Genomic DNA, 17758 nt, shown 5'->3' with positions numbered 1-17758 from the left:
CTGTCAGGCCAAGGAAGGGACGTTGGTTCTATGGACTTAGAAAGTCACAAGTCCCGTCATTAGGACTTCTGTCTCCAAAGACCCGTTTGAGCTCTGCAGTATAGTTGGGGTGATGGGAAGGGAGCCCAGGAACCCACGTACTGGGACAGATCCTCAGCTGGTGTAAACTAACATTGCTCCATTGAGGACAGCTGAGGATCTGTCCCTGGAGTATCTTTGTGAGGGCAGAACCCTGGTCCAGACTCGGAACCTGTAACCTGCTTCTTTACCCATGGAACTGGGAACAATGCACCAGCCTGGGCTTATCCCTAAGACTTTGGGCTCGGCTCATGTGGCCAGGAGAAGGGGATAGCTCTGCTTGCTCGGGGGACGTCCCAAATCATGGTGTCCCCAGGGCTGGGCATGCAAGTGGTGTCTGTTGTGGAGAGCACCTTCAGGGTACTGCATGTGAGGGTCTTCGGGATACGAACCTTGTGCCTGAGCCAGTCCTAAGCAGCCTTAGCCTCCTGAATCTACCTCCTGTCCAGCCATTTCCCCTGTCAGAACGCTCAAGCCACTGTGAAAGGCCCCTTGATAGTGAAATCTCCAGCTCTCATCAGCAGGCTGGCCCTTCAGATTGCAGCTGCTTGGGGCTGCTGCATGTGGGGTAGTGGCTGGTAGGATTCGCTCACCGGGCTGCTGAGCCTGTGAATGAGAAGGAAATTGAATGCCCCTGCAAACCTCGTGGCTCTGGCATGTAATGCAGTGGCATGCTTGCCACCTCCTGGGTGCTGGGGGTACCACACCCAATGGCTTCACATCACATGGGGAGGTTGTGAGGAGTGAGGTGTTGAGCTGGGAAACTTACTGTCAAGGCACAGAACACCAGGGAGATGGGGCCCCGGGAAAATGAGTAGGAGTTGGGGTGGAAAAAGGAGTGGGAGAGGTGGGGACCCTGGGAAATGGGGTGGGAGAAGGGGGAAACGGGGGGAAATAGCAGGGGGCATGTAGAGACAAATCAGGAGAAGGGGGAGACACAGGGAAGCAGGAGGAAATGGAGCAGGGAAGGTGGGGACACAACTAAATGAAGTTGGGGGGAACTTGGGAGGGGCAGCCAGACTTTCAAAGGACTAAGCTGTCCAGTGCCCTAGGGACCCCCACACTCTCCCACCTGTCTGCAATGCCCCCTGCCTGGGAGAGGGACTGATGAGTCCGGTGCCCCATGGGAAAGGGGCGGGGGGTGAATTGCTGATTCATTCCCCACAGACAGAATTTGCTGCCAGGATCTGGGCGTCATGGCTGATGGAGATGATGGAGGAGAAGGGGGAATGGGAGTGCTGACAATTAGCCTTTAATTGGACCAATTACAGAGCAAGCTGGTGACTCGCCCTTTGCACCCTCTTTCTCCCCCATGGCCTCCCTGTGTGGATGGTTTGAACTGGAGGAGCAGGCCCCGGTTCTCTTGTGCCTGTGTGTGGAGAGGGATGGGGGAATGCCCAGGGCCTTGCCCGGGTGCTTTCCCCGAGCTGCCCAGGGAGGCGCCCAGGCTGGAGCTAGCAGGTACCGCATTGCTGAGTGTCGCTGGCCAGCTGCTCTGTGCTCTGCAGTGCTTAAGAAACCCTCATGCTGGTGTCGGGATCTTTGAAAGGAACCGAAGGGCTAGACTGCACCATGGTTCGATTTGCCCTGAGCAAGGGGCGGCGTGTGACTGCACCAGTCCACCGAGCCCCGGGGGACTCAGTCACGAGTCCTGCCCAGCTGCCCTCTTCCTCTGGGCAGGGGGAAGTTTCTTCACCCCTTTCATGGAGCATCCTACTCCCTACTGGGCACCCAGCCAGCTACTCCACCTGCTGGGTAGGAGAGATGGGGCCAGAACACCCTCCACTCCCTGCCCAATGGCTCAGAGTAGCTCCACACTCCCAGTTCAGCCCAGAGTCTCAATCCGAGCAGGGGCAGAAGGGGGAGCCTGCTTCGCTGGGTTGCTGAGCAGGAGCTGGGGCAATCTAGCACTGAGACCATTGCTTGTGCAGCGTGACGCCGGGGATGGTGACTGCCCTCTGTTGGAGGAGGAGAAGGGCGCGTAGCCCTGGTGTCCTGGTCCTGCTCCAATGGGTACTTGCTAGAGGTGGATGGACCCAGGCTGGGAACATGGTTTAGGTTTGAGTTTGGGGTTTTCATCTAACTCTTTGACATGCCTTGACTCATTCCTCCCCCTGCACACACCCTAATTTCACACCCCCGTACAGAAAGGGCGATGTAATTACAACTACATATTTCTAGCTAAACAGAAGCTTGTGGTAGGTAAACACTAGGGAGTCTTGTTTAAAGATAATTCATGTTCTGACGCTATGACAACTGGGGGGATGTGATTAAAATAAATCGTGCAGCAGCCTAGAGGCTGAATTTCTGTCCTGCAGCAACCTGGTTTGGGATTACGCGTGGACGTTGGGCTAGCGGGTGTACCCCATTCGTGGGGAAGTCGTCCCCTCCTGTGACAGGCAGCCATGGGGTCTGGCCTTTCTTCCTCTTTGGCAACACTTGTACAGCTTATGATGTGTTATTTCACCAAGTTGGGGGCAGGGGACCTGTAACCACATACCCTGTCATGTGTTATTGCATGAAGAGGTGTAGGGGTGTGTGGGTGGATGTGTTTAATCACACACCCTGTGATGTGTTATTGTACCCCAGGGTGTATTTTTGCACCTGAGATGCTTGTGGAAGACCATAGCCCCTGCACCACAAATGAATGGAGGGAGGTTACTAGTGGAGTTCCTAAGGGATTAGTCATGGGACAAGACACTTTTATTAATGATCTTGGCACAAAAAGTGGGAGTGTGCTAATAAAATTTGTGGGTGACACACAGTTGGAAGGTATTGCCAGTATGGAGGAGGACCGGGATATTATACGAGAAGATCTGGACGACCTTGAAAACTGGAGAAATAGAAATGTGATGAAATTTAATAGTGCAGTGAAAGGTCATGCACTTAGGGACCAACAACAAGACTTTTTTTGCTATAAGCTGGGTACTTATCAGTTGTCAGTGACAGAGGAGGAGAAAGAGTTGGGTCTGTTGGTTGACCACAGAATGATTATGAGTCGTCAGTGTGATGAGGTTGTGAAAAAGGCTAATGCAGTCCTAGGATGCATCGGGCGAGGTATTTCCAGTAGACACAGGGAAGTGTTAGTGAGGGACTTGTGAGGCACTGGTGAGACCTCATCTGGAATACTGTGTGCAATCCTGGTCTCCCACGTTTAAGAAAGACAAATTCAAAGCGGAACAGGTACAGAGAAGGGCTACTATGATGATCTGAGGAAAGGAAAAGCTACCTTATGAGAGGAGACCCAAGGAGCTTGGCTTGTTTAGCCTAACCACAAGAAGGCTGAGGGGAGATATGATTGCTGTCTATAAATATATCAGAGGGATAAATACCAGGAAAGGAGAGGAGTTATTTAAGTTGAGCACCAATATGGACACAAGAACAAATGGATATAAACTGGCCATCAACAAGTTTAGTCTTGAAATTAGAGGAAGGTTTCTAACCATCAGAGGAGTGAAGTTCTGAAACAGCCTCCCAAGGGGAGCAGTGGGGGCAAAAAACATAAGAACGGCCGTACCGGGTCAGACCAAACGTCCATCTAGCCCAGTATCCTGTCTACCGACAGTGGCCAATGCCAGGTGCCCCAGAGGGAGTGAACCTAACAGGCAATGATCAAGTGATCTCTCTCCTGCCATCCATCTCCACCCTCTGACAAACAGAGGCTAGGGACACCATTCCTTATTCGTCCTGGCTAATAGCCATTTATGGACTTAACCATCATGAATTTACTCAGTTCTCTTTTAATGCTGTTATAGTCCTAACCTTCACAACCTCTTCAGGTAAGGAGTTCCACAAGTTGACTGTGTGCTGCGTGAAGAACTAAGTGATGGTATGACAGAACTGCCTACAGTGGCATATAGCTTGTCTGTGACTGCTAGTAGCAAATATCCCCAATGACTAGTGATGGGACACTAGATGGGGAGGGCTCTGAGTTACTACAGAGAATTATTTCCCAGGTGTCTGGCTGGTGGGTCTTGTCAACATGGTCAGGGTCTAACTGATCACCATATTTGGGGTTGGGAATTAATTTTCCCTCAGGTCAGATTGGCAAAGACCCTGGGTATTTTCACCTTCCTCTGCACCATGGGGCATTGGTCACTTGCAGGTTTAAACTAGTGTAAATGGTGGAGTCTCTATAACTTGAAGTCTGTAAATTGTGATTTGAGGACTTCAGTAATTCAGCCAGAGGTTAGGTGTCTATTACAGGAGGGGGAGGTTCTGTAAACAGCAATGTGCTGAAGGTCAGACAAGATCAGCGGTTCTCAAACTGTGGGTCGGGACCCCAAAGTGGGTCTCCATCTCATTTTAATGGGGTCGCCAGGGCTGGTGTTAGACTTGCTGGGGCCTGGGGCTGAAGCCCGAGCCCCACCGTTCAGGCCAAAGTCCAAGGGCTTCAGCCTGGGGTGGAAGGTCTCAGGTTACAGGCTGAAGCCCTTGGGCTTTGGCCCCTCCCCCAAGGTGATGGGGCTTGGGTGGGCTCAGGCTTCAGTCCCCCATCCTGGGGTCATGTAGTAATTTTTTTTTGTCAGAAGGGGGTTGCAGTGCAATGAAGTTTGCGACTCCCTGGACTAGATGCTCATGATGGTTCCTTCTGGCTTAAAATCTGAGTCCAAGACTGTAACTGCACACCGTGTGTGTGTGTGTGTGTGTGTGTGTGTGTGTGTGTGTGTGTGTGTGTGTGTGTGTGTGTGTGTGTGTGTGTGTGTGAGAGACTGTGCCTACATACCCTGTGGTGTGTTGTTATACTGAGGGGTGTGTGAGAGACTGTAACTAAACACTGTGTGTGTTGTGTTTGTGACTGTACCTACATACCCTGTGGTGTAGTGTTATACTGAGGGGTGTGTGAGAGGCTGTAACTGTTCTCCCTGTGGGGGGTAGGCGTGTGTGTGTGTGTGTGTGCGTGTGCATGTGTGTATAAGAGACTGTAACTGCACACCCTCTGCTGTGGTGTTGCACCAAGGGGTGTGTGTAATTGTAACCAGGCAGCCTGTGCATAGTGCTCTTGTAATAACTGGCACATCTGTAGTTCCCTGATGTGTGGAAATGCCGTCATTTTGGTTTGAATGTTTTACCATCTTTAAATATATTTGTTGTCAGTCAGACGCCGACAGACAGCTCTGGTGACAAACTCCCAATGCTGAATTATTCCTGTAGGGCCTTGTCATACCCCACCTCTGATCTGGGCTAATCAAGGAAGCTGGCGGCTGCTGCGTAGCAGCAGGATTTGATGGGGTTTGATATCACAACTGTCGCCCCCCTCTCTCATCTCAGAGAGCTGTAGACTTTCTGCTGTATCCTCCTCTTCTCCCTCCCTTCATGGGATTGAGGGCTTCATAACAAGATAGGGGCCTTTGTTCTTTGCTCAGTCTCCCTGCACCACACAGAGGAAAGCAGCTCTTCTTCCCTTGGGATTGTCTCTGCTGGGCCCGTCCCCGCTCTTCCAGCAGTGGCACCTTCCAAAGCCCCCAGAGTGAACACACACACCCACAGGAAAAGTACAATGGATATAAGAAAGGGAAATATTTATTTACAGAGGGATGAGAGGGAAAAAACAACAAGGGGAAATATGGGGGGGGCAGTAAAACAGGGCTGCATCCAAGCCGAGGCGGGGTCTCCACAGCTTGGGACAGTGGGGCCTCGGGAGTGCTCAGTGTGGGTTCTTGCCCTTCACCATTTCTTTGTGTGACAACAAGAGGATCCATTAGGGTCTAGCATGAGGATTAGCGCTGGATCTTGGCAGTGAAACCCCTCCAACTCCACTAACAATGTAAATGGGTGTGTGTGTGGTGTGCGTGTGTGTGTAATGGGCAACAATGGCAGGAACGGATGCAGGGGATCACTCCACAAACACGTTGTGTAACGCTGTCTGCAGTGAGTCATACCTGAGGGCTCTATCTCTTTCTTATACTTTGCTAGCACTTGCAGAGCTTGTCGTGCCAATAAAGCTTCCTTGGATTCAGTTGTGTGTGAGATCAGGAGAGATCTTGGTTGTCTCCAACAGTGGGGGTGAGTGCTGCGTTTCTTCACTTAGGAGCCAGTGCCACCACCATCAAGATTAAGGGGACCTCTCCCCCTGGGCTTCAGGAGGCCCAGCAGCTCCCCCTAGGCTGTGGCACCATGACCATTTGTGCTGCTGACACTGAGCTAGTCCACCCTTTGTCATTTTATTAATTTCTGGGAGCCAAGGGACACTCTTCCCCAGCAAGCAAAGAGTTAAGGCCATTCTACAATGCATCCCCCTGAATCCACAGCTTCTCATAGCATCCATCTACCATATCCAGCTGCCTGCTATGCCCCAAGCGCATGCTGCATGAAACATCTCTTCCACTGCTGCATGGAGAGCCCTGTCTGGGCCTGCAGTCTTTACACCTCTAAGTGCACTCTGTAGTTTTCCCTACGCTGTACCAATCCGTCCTCTCTCAACATGTCTTCTCTTTCCCTGGCTCCTACCACACTAAAATACTCTCGAGCCAGCACCTTATCATGTCGGTACTGAGCTGAACAGCATCCTAAGCATACGATAGCAAAACAGTGACCAAACCCAGTAGCCGCTTCACTCACGCCTGGCCTCAGCTGTCTCTGACTGCGACTTTGCCCTATAAACTGGCATGTTTTGAAGCGTAGCTAACCTGCAGTGTAGCACAGCCATTGCTACACTGCATCTTAGTACTGCATCTAACACGCAAACACCAGCCTGTCGCACAATTTCTGACAGCCTGGGCTCTAACTGCACAGTGCAGCACGGTCTCTTCCACACTGAACTAAAGGCGAGCCTTGCTAGCTACAATTTCAGAAGCCCCAATCAAGGAGCCCATTGCGCTAGGTGCTGCAGATGCACAAGAATTAAAAGACGATCCCTGCCCCAGAGAGCTTGCAGCCTGAGCATGTGATGAGAAACAACCAACAGACAAAGGAGCGCAGGGTAATGGTGAGGGGATTATGATTAGTCTAAAAAGCTGCGGTCACTTCACCAGCTGCCGAGCCACTGTCATGTGTCTTTCAGGCATCAAGGTGATATTCAAAGAGGCTAATGTAATGCCTGGTGGATTTTTACAGGGTGCTTCTCCCAATCATGCGGGGTGGCAAGGGAGAAAGAGTGAATTCGTCTGATAGGCAATAAAGACGTATAATAGCAGAGTTTATATCCTGCAGAATTCTTATGCACATATTCCCAAGGATGGTCCCATTCAGAACCTGACTCAAGCCATACTTTCCAATCGCTGCTTTCATAACACTAACTCCGTGGATTCACCCCTTACTAAAGGCCCTTCCCCTCTGACTGCATTCTAGCCCACAGTCGCTGTGAATCACATTTCACAGCCTAGCATGGCATGTTCTGTATGTTCTCTGACTCCGCTTTGAACTGCTGGTTGGTGCCACATCTGACTGCACCAGGGCCCACAGCGTCCTACTCAATGCTTAATTTTTGCCAGTGCTGAGCCCCACCCGGCACCTCTAGGCTTGGCCGTTCATAGCCCCAGAACCTCTAGGCCTGGAAGTCCATAGCCCCAGTACCTCTGGGCTGGCCCCATCGGTTATGAATGTAACAAAATTGCTTGAGTCCCAGCACCTCTGTCATTACAAATTAAGCACTGGTCCTACTGCTGATATTGTGGCTACCTTTGTTCTCCTCCTCCATCCACTACGGACTGATGTTAACCTGCCATCCCGGTGTTGTGTCTTGCACAGTACACAGTTGGCAACACTAGGGGGAGTTGAGGTGAGGAAAGATGTCAAGAGCTGTTAAAATTTGCAAGTGAGCTTAAATGAGGAATCCATTTTAATTCTCCTGCCTGCCTGCTTCAGTGAAAATACAACGCCGCAACTCAGAATGGCTCATGTCATGTCTGACCACATCCAACTAATGCAGGTTGCTGCGGTGTGTGCTGCATCTCTCTGCACCACAGCTGTCCTAAGCCAGGACCACATCTTACAGGAGCTGGCCCCCAAACCCACAGCTTGCTTCAGTATGATTCATGCCTTCCCCCTAACACGCATCTTCTCATGCAGGAAAAAAAAAAACCACAACCCCCCCTTTCATTTCTTCCATGTATTATTTACTTTCCACGACTATATACATAATAACAAAATTATATATTACATACATTACATCATATTATAAATATCAATATTTATTGTACACCTCACCTATGTTTTTAAAACTTTATCTTCCTCGCTTTTTGTTTGACAAAATCTTTCAGTAAATTGCCTAACTCTAAGCTCTTCATTACTTCCCATTCAATTGACATGATTGCCAAATTGTTTAATCGGTCTTCCTGCATCGTTGTTCGCAGATATGTTTTAATTAGATTTAGAAATTCCTCTCCTGAGGCTACAGTTACTGGAATAGTCAGGAAGATTGCTATAAATAAATTTGGGAATCCTGTTGATCGGTTATTATATGCAAGAAATTGAAGGATTTTTAGGGTTTCTACAATCAGATGAAATAATTGGCTTTAATGCTTCCAGTTCTTCACAAAGCATGTAGCCATTTATGTCAACTGATTTTACAGTTGAAACTTGTTCGTTTTCCTGCACTAATTTCACATCTGTCAATGCAAGTTCCAGATCTGCAGCAGCTGTATGGTGTCCTTGTGAAGATTTTTGAATTTGCATAAAAATCCAAATAAACTTTCATGCTTTTGTAACTGTTCAAACCTTGGTTCAAGTGACTGTAAAGCTTTGTCTAACACTTGACTGAAGCACTGCACTCTGTAAACTCCTTTGGGTCAGAAAGGCTCATCTGCAGACTCATACTAAAACTGTTTTTAAACGTTTAGTCTGGAATACTGGAGTCACATCTAGATCTTTGGCAAGTTCATTGGCACCAGTTAACACTTCTTGAAAACCCTTCTCTCTGTACATTTTTAACCAGTTACAAAGCTTTTCAAATGAAGAAATTCCTGCAGAAATATCCATTGTATCACTCTGCAGCTCTTTGCTCACAAAATTCACTTGAAAAAGTAAATCATGCCAGAAAACTAGGAGATAAAAGTCTTAGCCTGCCCTGTTGCAGACCTTTGCATTCTCCTCTTGATGTATTTGATTTCCTCCTCCAAACCTCCCTCTCTCTCACCTGGAGTTCACAGCACTAAGTACCGGCTCGGGGCTTTTTTCCTGGGTTACAGGATCCCGATACTTTAGTTTTGAAACAGACACAGGCAGCCACAAACTCACCCTCAAACACCAACACCACGAAAACCACAAAAACAACACAATATTACAAACCTATGGCCAGGGTCACTATATTACTGCACACAGCAGTCAATCAATGCAGTTGTAGATAAATCTCTGCATTCTGCATTTTTGTATAACCTTTACATGACTTTGTATTGAACCTTAGTAATATGTTATAGCGGCCCCTAAGGTAGCATAAGGTAAAAGAAAAATGTCTTTTGCTAGAAGTAGAATAAGATCTTCCCTCCACTTTGTAATCAATTGCCCCATTGACTGAATGAGGTGTGAATGAGGAAGGTGTGGAAGGCAGGCACCTCCAGACAGCTGCAAATCTTGGAGAGGGGCTGGGAGCCAGACCAAGGAGTTTTGCCCAGGGCTGAGTGGGTGGGTGCTGGCTTTGGTAATGATTTTGGGGGCTGGTGGTAGGTGCTGGGGGGAAGGGACTGGACTGCCATGTGGCTTCCTTCCTCCCCTGTTGCCCCTCACCATAGCCTCAGTGGGGATGGAGCTGCCCTTGCCCAGTGTTTGCAGGAGTGGTGGCTGGGAAACCCAGTCAAACTCTGGTTTTACTGCTGACGGGTCACTTAAACCCTTATAAACTCCTTCCCACCTCTCTCACTCCCTTTTCTACTGGGCTTGTTTGTTCTTTTGGAGCCAGATGAAAACCACAAACCCCAGTGAGAGCAACAGGCTGGAAGACTAGACTGAACCCACCATCCAGCCTAGTCCATCCCAGAGCCCAGGACTGAGGGCAAATGTCCCCACCCCAGGCCACCTGCTTCCACTCCTGGCCTCCCAGCGCTGCCAATGATTCTGTGTGGCTGCATCGGGTGGGATTTCAAGCAGACCCTCAACCCCGCTAAATTCATCCTTATTTACCACTCTGCAACAATAGCACCTTCCTTCCCTGCCCTAAAGCTGCTGGATGGCTAGAAAGCTGAGCTGGGCATTTGATTGATCTAGAATATTATCATGCCCCCAAACCCTTAATATCCACAAAGCTTTGGATCAAGCCAGTCTATTTCATTGTTGTAGGGCAAACGAAGGAGCCATAATTTAATGGAAATATTCAGCCCCTACAGCAGTCTTGCAGCAGGGAAAGCAGAGTTGATGGGAAGGGAACAGGTCTGGATAGGAGCCCCCGTCCTCCTCCTTTGCAAATAATTTGGAGAGAGGAATTTGATCACTCAGTGCCTCAGTTTCAGGGGGAGATAAAAGTCTGCCCTGTTGCAGACCTTTGCATTCTCCCCTTGATGTATTCTCCTCCAAACCTCCCTCTCTCTCACCTGGAGTTCACAGCACTAAGTATCGGCTTGGGGCTTTTTTCCTGTGTTACAGGATCCCAAGACTTTAGTTTTGAAACAGACACAGGCAGGCACCAACACCACGTAAACCACAAAAACAACCCAATCTTACAGACCTAGGGGGAATCGCAGGGTCAAACACTCACCCCTGGAAGCCTCAGCAGCTGATCGAGGTCAACTCCAGAGATTCCTGTCTCCCACCGGACCAGAAGCTCCCTTGGTGTCTCCTCCAGGTGAGTGCTGGGGGTGGGGGAGGGGAAGCACATGTGCCTTCTCCCCCCACCCCCTCCTCCTCATGACCTGCAAGTTCAGCCAGCCAGGGCTGCCTCTGCAGCGTCTCTCGTTGCCTAGCAACAGCTGCTGCTTCCGGGAGACGCAGCATTTGCTTCCGGGAGAGACGCTGCCGGTGCGGGGCCCCTTCAGGCGCCCTGTTCTCATGGACTGCACAACATCTGTGCTTTAAACCACAACTTAGCAAGGCCTGGGCCACATCTAACTGGAGCCTAAACCGCAATGTACCACACTGTCTTCACCACACCTAGCTTGCCCTGTGGCGTGCCCTGGAACGTGTCTAATTGCATCCTATCCAGATCTTACCATGCTCTCTATCATAGCTGCCTGCTCCTTCCACTTCACCATGACCTCTACCCCTCTCTCAGTCTAATCTACAGCAAGCCAGAGGGTGCGACAGCACTCCTGGTTCCAGCCCCTAAGCATCCACTTGGAAAACCCAACACTCCAGTTACAAGTCAAAGGCATGGCTATATGTGGTCTGAATCAACATTTCATAAACCTCCGGAATTTGGATTTTCTCAGATGCAAGTTTCCTTGATCTTTTCCTCTCCTGGTGAATGTTATGGTGGCAACATATTCAAACAGGGATGTTTCCGAAGGCACAAAGGGCAGTTAGGCATTCAGATCCCATTAGTGCCTTTGAAAATCTTCCCTACAGGCATCCTCTTCTGCCGCAGAACACAGAGTGCACGAATAGTTAGCCCAGAACTGAGCTTCCACCTGTGCTCGTGAAAGCAGACTAGGTACATCACTAAATATCACTCACTGCTCTCTGGCCTCCTTAATTCCCCCTCTTTGTCCTCCTTCTGTTCCGCAGAGGTTGAGTATAGCTCACTGGACAAATGCTCCAAAATTAGCACTGTCTTGAAATGCTTGGGTCAGACAGTAACAGAATTTTTTAAATCTCACTTCAGCCCAGCCTAACCCACAGCAATAACAGGAGATTTGGATCAGTTTTAGTAGTATTATTGCATATTACCATACAACCAAGTAATGGACCAGGACCCCAGTGTGCTAGGTGCTGTACAAACGCCGAACAAAAAAAACTGTCCTTGCCCCAATCTAAGTGTAAGATAAGAGGCATGGAGACAGACAGCTGTATGGGGGAGTACAAGGAAACAATGAGGCAATATCGGACAGCATACCAAGGCATGGTTTCTGCACATCAGTGGCATAATGGTTGTCAAGTATTTTGTAGGCGTCCCAGAAAAGGAGAGTTTTAAGGAGGGGTTTGAAGAAGGGGAATGTGTTAGCTCTGCAGATATTTACGAGGAGTGCCCCCCAGTGTCAGGGGCAGTATGGGAGAAAGCACAATGGGGCTGGTTTGAAAATGTAACAAGTGGGCAGTGGAGGCTGGCATCACGGGCCGATTCGAGGTGAGTGTTGACATCTCGCTAGTGAATAAGAGATAGTAGGTGAGGAGGGGGTTGACTGAAGGGCCTTGAAAGTGAAGTGTTGGATACAGTAGAGAAGAGGCAACCCGAGGAAGGATGCAAAGAGAGAGGTGACCTAGTCAAAGTGACAGGCTAGGAGAATGGCCTTTGCAGCAGTGTTCTGAGTGGTGATGAGCGGGGCAAGACAGCGTTGGTCAGCGCTTGAGAGAAGGATGTGGCAGGAATAAGACATGAGAGGAAAGTTTGAGCTGGGTAGGGAAGACCGTATCTTAGAGATGTGATGCAGAAAGAATCTGCAAGATTTAGACACAGTCTGGATGTGGGACCCGAGTTGAAGATGACACCCAGGTGACAGGTGGGAGGAGGGAGAAGGCTTGGGGGAGAAGAGAACAGTTCTGTTTCAGCCAGGTTGAGGTGACTGCTGGACTTCCATGAGGAGGTGTCAGGGACAGGCTGAAATTGGCTCTGAGGATGTTTGGATCTTAGGTTCTGGTTTGGGCCTGTCTCTAAAGAATCGTCATTTTGCATTTTCTGTGCCTGACCAAAGCTTATTGAAGCTAGTGGGAGTCTTTCCATTGGCTTCTGTGAGTTTTGAACCAGGCCCATTGACTGACTTCACCTTGTAACACCCCTACTGTATCCCTATTACCCCCATCTGTATCCTGGTCCCCTGCATCTTACCTGTGCCAATGCACTACGACCCCCACGCTGACCACCACACTGACAGCTTACTGTGGCCTCTGCCTGCATGGGATGCCTGTTTGCCATGGCCTCCCACACCTCTAACAACATCAAAGCCCACAGTTTGCCGCCACCTGTAAGACACCATAGCCCCCAGCTTGCTGCATCCCATTGCCTGGCTCACATCCAGCTGCATCCTCCTAACCCAGCTTCTGCTCCATGGCACTGTCCCAGAGGCCACAGCCCAGCCTGGGCCCTGACGCAGCCCCCACTCCATCCTATGCACTGTGCATCCCTCTGCCATTACTCTGCTGTTTTTCTAAGGACACTATAATTATCATCTTCGTTGCCTCATAAGAGTATATTGCTAGTGTGCTCTTTCTGCTGTAGTGGAGACCCCCCCCCCCCTCTGAGGAGCAAGGAGCACCAGTGCCCTTGAAGTGCCTGGTGTCTGATATCTTCATCTTTATTATTTAGAGGCTGTAAAGAGCAGCTCTGCTTGTTTGTTCCTCCGAGGACATGAACTGGAGCTGCTGGGGACAGCTGTGTGGCTGGAAACAGTCTGGGCAGGGACCCCAAATTCCCACCCTGCAAGAAGGGCGGGGCTAGTTCAGCCAGCCGCAGGGGGCTGCAAGGTGAAGGGGGTGTTAGCCCCCCAGAGACAGGGTGAGGTTTACTGAGCATGCTCTAGACTAGAGCAAAGCCCAGGCTGTTTTGTGCTGAGAGCTCTGCCGAGATGTGGGAGCCCCCAGGGAATCACATCTTACCCCTCCCCCCCATCCTTTACCTTGACATGGGCTGAAGTACATCCCGGGTTTGGCTTCCTTCTCTTTAGTAGGAAATCTCCATCCTGTAAACACCCCCTTTTTCCCAGCACCCCGCCCTCGGCAGATCTAAGTGTCTCCCAGCTGGCATGGCTGAGGGGCAGGAGTATGGGTGGGTGATAGAATGGCTTTGCAGGGATGCCTGCTTTTCCATGCGCTGCCTGTGAGAAGGGACATGTAAATGTTGAATCACATGTATTACCAGAGCTCCCACTGCTAGGAAACAAGTAGCCTTTCCTTCCCCTCTTTAATTTCCTGCCAGACCCAGGCAGCTGGCCCAGTGGCGTCTTGTTTTCACCTGCCAGTGCCTTGCTCCATGCTGCTGCTGGCTCCCAAGCGCCAGGCACTGCCTGCTCCAGTTAGCAGGCTCAGCATGCTCCTTGCTCGCTGCGTGAAGGAGTCGCCTCAGAGAGGCAAAGTAGGCTGGGCGTTTGAGCCGAGCGCAGCCGCTTTAGCCACCTCCGGAGACAAGCTGGAGGCCCGCTGCTTGTTTTTCCTTCCTCTTCAAAGTTGACACCATGTCTGTTGGATCCCAAGTTGCTGGGATCTCATTGAATCAAACAGCTGGGACTTGATAGGAGGCTCTTTGCCAAAACATGTTTGCACAGCATGGACTAAACTCCACATTACCCTTATGAATAAAGTGCTGCAGAATCTCCAGTAATGGTCCCAAACACAGCCACCTCCAGAGGTGATACTGCAAGGTTTGAGCCCTTGGGGTAGAACAATGTCATATTTATTCAAATTCGAGCCGTCCCAGCATCCACTGGACCCAGTGCCACACCTGGGATTGGTTACTAGGGGGTGGCTTCCTCTTCTTGAATTCTTCCAAAGACCTGGTGAGGAATATGGATGGATCTTCCCAGGCTGCAATGACAATATAAGTGAAAGTATAGCACTGGGGGCGATTTGCAGTGCTATGTGTCAGGCTGGTATAAATTGGGTTTATGACAGCAATGCCTAGGGACCAATCCAGATCAAGGGCCTATTTTGCTAGGCATTGGACACTGTGCTAACTTTCCCACTCTGACCCTCTCTTGTATGGGGTTGTAACAGCCTGGCTATAAAAATCCCCATATAGCTGTGACTTGCTGCTTAAGGACATAGGCTGTAGGGCTGGAGGATGTTGTTTGATTAGATATTTTCCGGTTGGGCTGGCTAGATCTGTCTATGTGTCTGTACTGCTTAGAGGAGAGAGACAGGATGGGCGTGGGTGAGATAATATCTTTTATTGGCCCAACTTCTGTTGGTGGAAGGGACAACAAGCTTTTGAGCTTCCTGGAGCTCTTCTTCAGGTCTGGGAAAGGTAGCCAGAGTGTCAGAGCTAAATACAAGGTTGGGCAGATTGTTAAGCATGAGCAGTTCACACATGCTGTAGGAGGCCACTTAAAATGAAGTGGGCAATTAAGGGTTAGCAGAAGCAGTGTTACAAATTGTTGTAATGGGCCATAAAACCAGTGTCTCTGTTAAGTCCATGGTTTTTAGTGTCCATATGAGCCTGGAACTTAAATTCATAACTCTGCTGGTCACTAAAACCCATGGACTTGATGGTTTTATGGCTCATTACAACAATGTGTAGCACACCCTACTAACCCTCCTTTGCCCAGCAAATCCAGAGGTGTTAATTGTCTACTTAATTTTAAGTGGTCTCCTACAACATGTGTGCACCCCTCATGCTTAACAATCTGTCCCCACCTGGTATTTCGCTCAGACACTCTGGTTACCTTCCCCAGATGTGAGGAAGAGTTCTTGTCCCGTCCACCAACAGAAGCTGGGCCAATAAAAGACATTCCCTCACCTACCTGATCTCGCTCATATCCTGGGACCAGCCGGGCTACAACACCACTGCAAACTACTTAGAGGAGATTAATTGGATTGTACACAGTTTGTACAGCACCTAGCACGGTGGAGTCCTGCTCCACAGCTGGGGCTCCTAGGCACTTCCACAACACAAATATCCAACATCCCACACGCTGATGGAATACAAGCTGTCAGGAACAGTATCCCTGATGATGCCACAGCACAACTGGTTGCTGAGCTCTGTGCCTTTATCCTCAGACACAACTATTTCAAATTTGATGACAATATATATCTCCAGATCAGTGGCACCGCTATGGGCACCCGCATGGCCCCACAATATGCCAATATTTTTATGGCTGACCTGGAACAACGCTTCCTCAGCTCCCGTCCACTCACGCCCCTTCTCTACCTACGCTACATTGATGACATCTTCATCATCTGGACCCATGGGAAAGAGACTCTGGAAAAATTCCACCACGATTTCAACAGCTTCCACCCCACCATCAACCTCAGCCTGGACCAATCTACACGGGAGGTCCGCTTCCTAGACACTACGGTGCAAATAATTGATGGTCACATTAACACCACCCTATACCGAAAACCTACCGACCGCTATGCCTACCTTCATGCCTCCGGTTTCCATCCCGGGCACACCACACCCGGGCATCCATTGTCTACAGCCAAGCACTGAGGTACAACCGCATCTGCTCTAACCCCGCAGACAGAGACCAACACCTACAAAATCTCCACCAAGCATTCTCAAAACTACAGTACCCGCACGAGGAAATAAGGAGACAGATCAACAGAGCCAGACATGTACCCAGAAGCCTCCTACTGCAAGACAAACCCAAGAAAGAAACCAACAGGACTCCACTGGCCATCACATACAGTCCCCAGCTAAAACCCCTCCAGCGCATCATCAGGGATCTACAACCCATCCTGGAGAATGATCCCACACTTTCACAGGCCTTGGGTGGCAGGCCAGTCCTCGCCCACAGACAACCTGCCAACCTGAAGCATATTCTCACCAGTAACTGCACACCGCACCATAGTAACTCTAGCTCAGGAACCAACCCATGCAACAAACCTCGATGCCAACTCTGCCCACATATCTACACCAGCAACACCATCACAGGACCTAACCAGATCAGCCACACCATCACCGGTTCATTCACCTGCACGTCCACCAATGTAATATATGCCATCATATGCCAGCAATGCCCCTCTGCTATGTACATCGGCCAAACTGGACAGTCTCTAAGGAAAAGGATAAATGGACACAAATCAGATATTAGGAATGGCAATATACAAAAACCTGTAGGAGAACACTTCAACCTCCCTGGCCACACAATAGCAGATCTTAAGGTGGCCATCCTGCAGCAAAAAAACTTCAGGACCAGACTTCAAAGAGAAACTGCCGAGCTCCAGTTCATCTGCAAATTTGACACCATCAGCTCAGGATTAAACAAAGACTGTGAATGGCTTGCCAATTACAGAACCAGTTTCTCCTCCCTCGGTTTTCACACCTCTACTGCTAGAACAGGGCCTCATCCTCCCTGATTGAACTAACCTCGTTATCTCTAGCTTGCTTCTTGCTTGCATATATAAACCTGCCCCTGGAAATTTCCACCACTTGCATCCGAAGAAGTGGGTATTCACCCACGAAAGCTCATGCTGCAAAACGTCTGTTAGTCTATAAGGTGCCACAGGATTCTTTGTTGCTTTTACAGATCCAGACTAACACGGCTACCCCTCTGATACTCAGTATAGCTGACAGGTCTCATTGGACAATTTCACACCTCCCCCCCCTTTTCCCCTCCACACCATGGCACCCACAAGCACCGCGTTGGGGACCACTGGACTATAGGCTGCCAAAGCACAGCTGGCATGAGACTGGCAAACTCGTTTCACTGCAGGCTGGTGCTAACACCACCAAGGTGGCGAGCACACTCCTCAGCTCTTTTGCCATCTCCCTTCCCCCCTCCCCCCCAAAAAATGTCAGCTTACTTTCACTGCACTGGCATTTTAAAATAAGAATAACTGGCTCCAGGGCTCCTTAAACCGTGGAATTAAATATGTGTTTGGTCCCTAGGCAGAGTCTGACTCCTTGATTCTAAATCTGCTCAGTCAAGCGAAATATTACAGGGGGGAAAGCAATCGATATTTCTCAGGCTGAGCAGAGGAGAGGAAGCTGTGTGTCTGCAGG

General features: G+C 49.7%; 1 protein-coding gene across 6 annotated transcripts in view; it reads left to right on the top strand.

Annotated features, from left to right (window-relative positions):
- Window positions 1-17758, top strand: part of LINGO1 (leucine rich repeat and Ig domain containing 1) — a 487413-nt gene that overhangs the window by 341352 nt on the left and 128303 nt on the right. The window lies entirely within an intron of this gene.

Source organism: Mauremys reevesii, linkage group 10 (genome assembly GCF_016161935.1).
Source record: "Mauremys reevesii isolate NIE-2019 linkage group 10, ASM1616193v1, whole genome shotgun sequence".
Lineage (NCBI taxonomy): Eukaryota > Metazoa > Chordata > Testudines > Geoemydidae > Mauremys > Mauremys reevesii.
The sequence above is the reverse complement of the archived record's forward strand: the minus strand, read 5'-3'. Positions and strand labels throughout refer to the sequence as shown.